Genomic DNA, 9,187 nt, shown 5'->3' on the forward strand with positions numbered 1-9,187 from the left:
GAGCATGTTGTATATTGCACAAAAACAGCATACTCAAAGCAAAACCCACACCTTTGTGGTCCAAACACACAATAAGATAGTTTTTCTTAACGCTTCAATCCATTTTGCGAAATGTTCCAACGTGGACATGCGACTATACAAGTTTTAGAGACTTATTCAGTACCAACCAGTCGGATAGTCGGTTTTGCGAGTTGACCACTATTCCACAGGACGAGTTAGAAAGTACATTAGAAATTCAAAATCTCCATTTAAATGTTCAAAGTCTACAGGGAAAAATGCACAGTAATGTTTTAAATAGGGAATATGTCATGGAACTTCACATGTTAAGGAAGACTACATAGATATCAGCTCCACTCAGCTCCAGGCATCCACGGCTCTTACTTGGTTACTGAAGTTTATAGGGCGGTCCACTGGTGCAGTTGTCAACTCGTACGACTAACAACATGCCCGTCCTGAGTTTAAGCCTAGAATGGACCGATTCCCCGTAGTAACGACTGTGTTGAAAGTCTGTATAGGCCGGCATGTCCACGTATGACGTTACGCCAATATAAAAAAGAAGACAGAAGTTTTAGTGAAATACTTAAAGAAGTGAAATTCGATTGAATAACTGGGCCTTTAGTGTTCGGAATCATAACGTTCGATAATTCTAAAATATTTTGTCGACACCGCACATCAATTATTTGGAGAGTCGAACGTCTAAATAGCCCTTTGAATTAACTCTAAAGGATGCAAGTCATGCACGTCAATAAGAACATCACACCGAGTTTTAGCTTCCGCACTCGCGAGAAGATAGATTTGTTTTTTTTTTTAGGTTATCGTAATACCGTCTTCATTGAACCGTTAGTCCGGAGCCATTGGTACGCTCCAAAACGCCCACTAAACTGGGAATTTCTAATTAGGCAAAGGTTATGGAGGTCTAAATCGTCTAACTCAAGTTGCTGAAACATTTTTGTAGCAACAGAAACAAATAAATTTGTTTCTCGTTTATTTATTGCAGGAACATCTCGACCAAAAATATTAACAAATGTGACCATCGAATAAATGTTGCCGTTACCAAGGGTTCAAATTAAATTAGATACATTTTATCCAATTTACGTTATTGCATGGAGCCTAAGGTATTGGAAAGGATCGAACTATTGATGGGAATAGCTCCGAAAATTAGGTCTAGAGAAACTCTACGGCTCGCTCAACCCCGTTCCAGTGCTGGTCGGTCTGACCCTATGTTCCGCATGTCGGCGGTCTTCAACACTGTCTCGGATTGCTTCGACTTCGACATCTCAACTCCGTGCTTCAAGGAACGTCTCCGGCTTTTGCCGTGGCCGCAGTGAATTGCGATGTAAATCTAATTTTTGCTATGTATTTTTTTTCTCAATTGAACTGTTACATCTTAATAAGGCCATACGGCCCGTTGAAGATTAAATAAATAATAATAATAATAATAAAAAAAATGTAGAACGTAACGAACCTGCCAATCTAGAGAAAAATAATGGAACGCGGAATGCAGGTTCTAGTTAACCTGCCATGGTTACGCTTTTTTCAATTGCTCACTTTGTATATGAATATCTTGAAAGTATCCACTCAATATAGTGTAATATCTTTAAGAGCAATAATCACTCCGTTTCATTTCAAACAAAGCTAAGTAATATTTTTGAATGAGTAAAACTATTCTACTCCTGAAAAATGTAATACACAATACATTTCAAATAAAAGGTCCAGGACATTAAAAAGTTAAGGACATCAAAGATATTAAAATTGGTTACCCGGCACTACAACTACTTTGCGGTCTTGGCCTGAAAGATATTTGGCCGTATCGGGGAACTCGTTCGTTCCCGGGAACATTCGTCGCGACGCTCATTTTCACTCATTTCATAGCCCTCTATGATCACATTAAAATTGGTATCGACTTTTCAACTTCGGTAATAAAATTTATATTCACAGATATACGACATACGACCATTTCGATCTACTTTTAACATTTTTACGATCCCAAATACAGTCGTATCTCGGGGGTCACCTGTAATAAAATTATTACTTTATTTAATTCTTCTTCTTTGTCTTTTATTTGGCGTAACATCCTATGCGGCATGTCTGCATACATAGGCTTTCGAGGCTTATTCAGTACCACGCAGTCGGATAGCAAACCAATTACCACAAATCCACTAAACGACAACTAAAGTAATTCTAAGCGACTTAAGCTCTCAACCGTAAACAGAGTATAAAAATACTTCGTTAAGCAGGCGACAAACGACTCATGCATTCTAAAAATAGCAAAAAGCTGATGGCGCCTTCTATTAGTGGAATAGCGAAATAGTGAAATACTAAACTCCAATGTAATGGTCATTGGGGTTGATACCCACGTATCTGACCACACGACCACGACCATTCATATATATTTTTGCTCGGAAAGTTATAAGGCTATATACGTCATTAGTAGATGAAACTTGTCGAAGCACATTTAAGAAAAGGGCTGCAATACAATGATGAGTTATAATACGCCATCTATTGAACAACCCAGTGAAGCTATGGAGCTTTAATTTTTTTCCTATGGATATTCTATTTTCCAGTCGTTTAACACTAGAACCGCCGGGCTTTCCAACCTAATTAGAACCGCCAGATGGGAGAATTTTGTCCCATTAGTTATGTGTAAATATTTAGACATGTTTATTATTACCTAAGGGTTTCTTGTGGATAGATAATTAATAAACATTGTAATTAGGTATAATGAAGCTTTATGAACGAAAATGAAAAATCGAATTGTGATCATATGAACCGCATACCAAAGATATCAAAGCCTGTTAGGATAGCTCGAACGAACTCGGCTTGCGATTGTAAACGCGTGAAGTAGCAGGTCGTTAGCTGAAGGGAGGAACAGGAAGCACGATTATCCGGGCGAATTTGATCGCTCTCTTGATCGGTGAACGCCATACCAGTCGGACGTGTTTTTAAACCTAGCGCTATAAAATAAAGTTAAAAGTTCTAAAAATTCCGTAAGTCGTTTACCGGGAGCCGCAACAGCCAGTTTTCTGTAGAATAATATAACATTACAGAGCTTCTAGTGATAAACTCCTAATGATAATTATGTTACAGATAACTATTGCTTACAGCATCGGTCGGCAAACTTTTGAGGCAAAGGGCCAACTTTAGTAGATGATCAAGTACCGCGGGCCAGGTGAACGCGGTTTTTTTTGCGCTTAAATTATTATATTTTAATCTTTTAGAACCATTTTAGGTACAATTGTTGTTTTTCTGTAATATATCATCCAAGTATGCTACAAAATTAATGATCTTCTTCTTGTTTGGCTCAACAACCGATGCCGGTCAAGGCCTGCCAACCCACTTGTGGGGTTGGCTTTCAGTGACTTATTGATTTCCCCCCATAGCAGGATAGTCAGTCCTACGTATGGCGGCACGGTCTATTTAGGGCTTCAACCCATGACGGGCATGTTGTTAAGTCGTACAAGTTGACGACTGTACCATGAGACCGGCAAAATTAATGATACCTACTTTAAAAACTAATTCTAATCTTTGAACATTTGAGAATCGACAATAGATGACTAAAAATGTGATCAGTCAAAAACTAACAAAATGGGATCAATAACGCTTCTTGAAGACCCTATCCTCCCACACCTCAAAAAATATTGTATATATTCCGGGGATAATACAAACGTCTGAAAGGCTGATAAATTATCGAAGCAAACATAGATTCAGTAATTATAAAAATGCTTTATGGACAAGTCAGATGTCATGCCACGTCAGATCAATTAACTTATCAATAGCCCATGAGACAACAGAAAACCTCATCAGTCACCTTACCTTGACACCTCTGTCAGTCGAACTCTAAACATGATGACCAAAAAAGTGAACCAACCAACTTATAAGCGTGCGCGATCAACGAATGACACCCCGTAGCGTCTTAAATGGACTGCGTACAGAAGTCTGACGTCGCATAAGAACATTTCTGCGTATTGATCACCAACATCTTGGCACTATTAGTCAACAATCAAAGCATCGCAGGAGAGCCCAGGTTTATTTTTGAGGCTCCAAAAAAGCTAAAAATGAAGACAAAGGCAGTGGCTACATTACTGCGTTAGCAGAGGAGGGAGATCGATGCTACAGTGAAATAATATGGGAAAATTAACACACATATCAGGAAGCAGAAAATACGTCCACTGACTTCGCAATGGCAAACAATGACGCCAAAAGTCAATGCGTTCATATTATGTGAATTTCGGTAGAATTTCGACATGACACCCTAGTCCACAAACTGGTACAACATCCGTCACATGTGTTCCATCGAATTTTTCTGGACCAACATGATGCAAAAGCTCTACTCTAACAAAACTTTGTCGCGAAAACTTAGGATGCCTACAGACATGTCTTCGTCCATAATGGCGAAAATTCCGGATAACTGATGAAAGGCAACTCCCAAAGTCTTAGATTTATTTGTCCAAGGATGCTTAAAAAATTACCTTTCAAATTTTTTACGTATTAAGAAATTATCTCTTCTATTTTTTTTCACAGCCAGCCAAAAAAAGGCATTTTTTCTTCGAGTTAGAACATACCGATCGATCCGTCATTCCATAGTATTTAAATTAAAGTTGAAAGAGTACGATGGTATAAAATGATATTCTAAAAGATATTCAGTATTTTTTATAGGAATAGTTTCTTCACATCTTTCAAAATCAGTCAAAACCTTTCGCGGGCCGGATTGAATGTTGCGGCGGGCCGCATTTGGCCCGCGGGCCGGACTTTGCCGACCGCTGGCTTACAGGGTTGAACAACAGTAAATCTAGGTTTATAGCTCAAACAATCAACTGATAAGTAGGGTTTTTATGATAATGAAACAAGTCTAATGTTCAAAGTTGTTTGGGTATAGGCAAACGTCTATGACTCGCTTTAGAAACATTACAAAAATTCGATGTCAACACAGCTCTAAATGGTCAAAAGAAGAGGCTGTTTTTGAAAACAAAAGGTATACCTAGATTAATTATTTCAAGCATCTAAAACACATCTTTGTTTCATCATAACCTGGCTCACATGAAACATGAAAGTTCTTTGCCTAGCTGGAAAAGAAAATCGCGTCTAGATATCTTTTCTGTTGTAAGTTCTTTGCACAAACCCCAATCATTGGCGCCTATTGCCAACCAGCCGATAAAAATTAACTACCGGTTTGGCTATATCGACCAATAAATTTATCGTCATGTTTGTTATTATATTGGTCGATATATTTTTCGACTGGTGGTTAACGTCGTTGGCGATAGGTCCCAATGATTCCCGCCAAATCCAGAATATTAAAAAATGAATGAACAGGCTATCTTCTACTACCACTTTTCACGGAGTACTGTCTACGCATACTTTTTACCCAGTGCTGCCAAACTTGCAGAAGCACATTCGTCACTCGTTGACAGCAGATATACCAGCCACTACTGTTGAAAGTATGAAATTTGCTACCCCTCAAATATAACGCATATGCGAATTGTCACTTGGGCAGGGAAACATTTCACCAACACTGTATATACATGTAAGCGATTCATTCCGCCAATGTGTCTCATACAATAAACACACACTTAAATACGACTGCGCAAGTGTCCTGCTATTTCTCCCTTCCAACAACTACTACCTAACAGGTTGGCTGATAAGTCCCCGGTCTAACAAAGAAAAACACATTTTTTGTCAAAATTCGTTTTTATTATTCAACATAGTTCCCTTCAAGAGCGATAGAACGATTATAACGACCTTCCAATTTTTTATACCATGTTGGTAGTATTCCTTCGGGTTTGCCTCAAAATAGGCCTCAGTATTGGCGACCACCTCTTCATTGCAGCCAAATTTTTTTCCCTGCGAGCATCCTTTTGAGGTCTGAGAACAAGAAAAAGTCGCTGGGGGCCAGATCTGGAGAATACGGTGGGTGGGGAAGCAATTCGAAGCCCAATTCATGAATTTTTGCCATCGTTCTCAATGACTTGTGGCACGGTGCGTTGTCTTTTTTCCATTTTTTTCACAATAACAAAAGTTGCTTGACAAAAAACGCTCTGTCTCACAAACTAATTGACATACAGACGTCAAATTTTGACACGAATCATTTGAAGGTTGGTACTATATAAAAATAATATGCATTTAATACTATCGGCGCCATCTATGTGTCAGACCGGGGACTTATCAGCCAACCTGTTATTTTGCCTATGGGACAAAAATGTCCCACATGGCGGTTGTAGGATAAAAATGATTTTTTTTAATAGCCATATGGGATACAATATTTTTTATGAGTGCATTCAAAAGATCGTTCAAAATAAATAAAAGTTAGAAAACTTCAATGGTTTGTCACGGCGGCAAGCGGAATAACACACCTTTTTCGAGTGCGATGGGACAAAAAGTCCCATCGGCGGTTCTAGTGTTAAGCTTAATCTTTGGCACTTGGATCAGTCGTTGCTACGAGAGAACGGTCCACTCTAGGTTTGAACCCATGATGTTTATGTGATTGAATCATCAACTCGCACGACCTAAGAACATACCCACCGTGGTTTCAAACCTAATATGGAGTGCCTCCCGTAGCACAGGACTAATTTTCCATTTGCGTGGTACCTAATGCGAGCGTCCACACATAAGGTCTAAAACAGCCGAAGTCATACAAAATCACGAAAAAATCTGCGTCCTTGAGTTCCAGCGTCCACCCGTCGTTTACCGAGTCGAACCCAATAATTGTGTTCGTTAAACATGTGTTCGTATGAGATAGCAGCAGTCGTACTGCTTACCTGCCGTATGTCGCTGTGATACCAAGCGAGACGCATAGATAACGCATCTAGAGGACATGTGTAGCAGTGAGGAAACATTTATGTGTCTCCTTTGTCTTGTCCTTTACATTCTGATGAGTGAAGCATGCATATCTTTCGGGTACGTTCGTGGAATAAGCCTGTCCTTCTTACGTTAATGGTAAAGATATAATTGTATGCTATCGGCTCTGCATTCGGGAATGGGCAGGCCCGTGGACGTCGTGTGTCGTTGTTCGGCAAACCGAAGAACAAATTGATTAAAAAAATACTACACCTTATTCGAAAGTTAACAACATAAATGTATGACAAGTTTTGTTTTAAAATGTTGTACAGTCATTATCCGATATACGCTATCGTACGGGACCGAGCGCAATAGCGTATCTCGAGTTTTGGCGTATAGCGGATTCCTATGGAAAAATAGTTTACACTACCGGTTCGAGGGTTGAAAAATATCGCCACAGAGTTTTGCATTAAAGTTTTTTGTCTTTTGCACAAATTTAATGAAAAATGCATTAGGAACATTGAAGAAATTCAAAAAGAGCATAACATATTTCAAAAAATTAAAATATTTGCAAAAAACACATGGAGCTGTCAAATTTAGAAGAATCGCGTACTGCGAATTCGCGTATATCGAGTATCGCGTACTGCGGATAATTGCTGTATAGAATATACGGGGCAGTTTGGGATAATTTTGACAGTTACATTTTTGTTTATAACTCGTGATCGAGTTGGCATAGGAAAACAAGCAATACGTCATTCGACAGCTAAAAGTGTACGGAACAAGCAGCGAAAAAATCCCGTGATAAAAAAAATGCCAAAAAAGAATACATTGAGGAAGCGGATCACATGCATCATGATGATCCGCGCTGGACGCAACAAGCGCAACATCATGCAGTGCGTGCAGTGTTCGCTGAACACGGTGAAGGCGATCCGGAGTGAGCTGGGAGAAAACAGCGACGACGACAAAGCAGTGGCAGCACGAACGCTACATTCTCAACGGCGGGATTGCGTGCGGACCGACGCTTTCCTGGCTGACATCCAGGCGCGCGTGATGACAGAGAAGGGCCGCGAGCGTTGGTTGGGGAACGCTAAGAAGCTGCTCGATTGGCTGAAGCATCGCGTGGGGCCTGACACGCGCCGAATGTGTGGCCTCCCAGCTCCCCGGATCTTAATCCAATGGATTATTTCGTGTGGTGAGCGGTGGAACAGGACACCAACAGAACCTCCAGCAACACCAATGGCGAAAATCAGGTCCGATTTCGCGGCCCTACCCTGCAACACTGTCGCCAGGGCTTGTTCCTGGTTCCGAAGACGGGTAGAGGCCGTAATAGAAGCCGAGGGCGGATATTTTGAATAAAATACATGGTAAGCTACTATTTCTAAAACAAACAACAAATCCCCGATGATTAATTTTGCCATAAATTTTGTTTTCTTTCTCCGTAGGTGACAGTCAAAATTATCCCGAACGCCCTGTATATTATAAGCTACAATCCCTTAAACTCCAATTTTACCCAATGATGGATAGAGGTTGGAAGATGGGGAAAAATATTGCCCAGCGCTTTGTAAAAATGACGATTTATCCAACAACAACAATTAACGGCCTTCTTTGTTACAATTTATTGACGTTTATCAATATTTAAACCGGCGTACAATTAGCCTGATCAAAACTTGATGAGACACCAAGTATGAATAATTTTGACACATAAATTATTAGTGAAAATAAAAATTACACTAGCGAGTACAGGCAATGCCCCCCGGCCTTAAGCTTTTGAATCCGCGAAACAACAATCTCCCATAAAAAATATATGGCCCTACACGGGTAGGCGGTCGTAGTACAACGTGTATTTATTTGGTCATAGACACTACGGTTAACCTTCATTTCTATAATCACCTACCCGGGTATGTTTTGCTTTTTTTTTATTGGATTATCGAATCGATCCAAAAACATTAGAATGACTAGAGAAACATATTTTAAAATAGGGGTAAATAATTCAGAATTTGTGTAAAATTTTTAAATGTGTTTTAAAAAGTAAAATCAACTTTTATCCCTTACTTCTATAACCACCTACACGGGTAGGTAATACATGTAATAAAAGATTTTGGTTTCGGTTAGTTTTTAATTTTGTAGTGATAGGTATAGTAGTGCATGTAGTTATATTTATAGAATCTATTCCAAAAGTTTTCTAGCTCCTAATATTCTTCTAAAGTCGCATAGGTTGAAATGATTGCCCCGAGAGTCGGGAAGATATAGAGGTCTGTTAGTGTCAGTTGAAATAATTGCTGTGCATTTAATTTACGTAACTAAAAACCATACATCATAAATATTCTTCTTCTTCTTCTTTTGGCTCAACAACCGTTGCCGGTCAAGGCCTGCCTGCACCACTTGTGGGTTTGGCTTTCAGTGACTTATTGATCCC

General features: G+C 39.5%; 1 long non-coding RNA gene across 1 annotated transcript; it reads left to right on the forward strand.

The window, feature by feature from the left end:
- Positions 1–7,521: 7,521 nt before the first annotated feature.
- On the forward strand, positions 7,522–8,778 carry LOC121602034. Its single transcript, XR_006006257.1, has 2 exons — positions 7,522–8,135; positions 8,214–8,778. It is a non-coding gene; the product is annotated as an uncharacterized LOC121602034 (long non-coding RNA).
- The last annotated feature ends 409 nt before the right edge of the window (positions 8,779–9,187 follow it).

This window comes from Anopheles merus, unplaced genomic scaffold (genome assembly GCF_017562075.2).
Source record: "Anopheles merus strain MAF unplaced genomic scaffold, AmerM5.1 LNR4000271, whole genome shotgun sequence".
In the NCBI taxonomy this organism is placed as follows: Eukaryota; Metazoa; Arthropoda; class Insecta; order Diptera; family Culicidae; genus Anopheles; species Anopheles merus.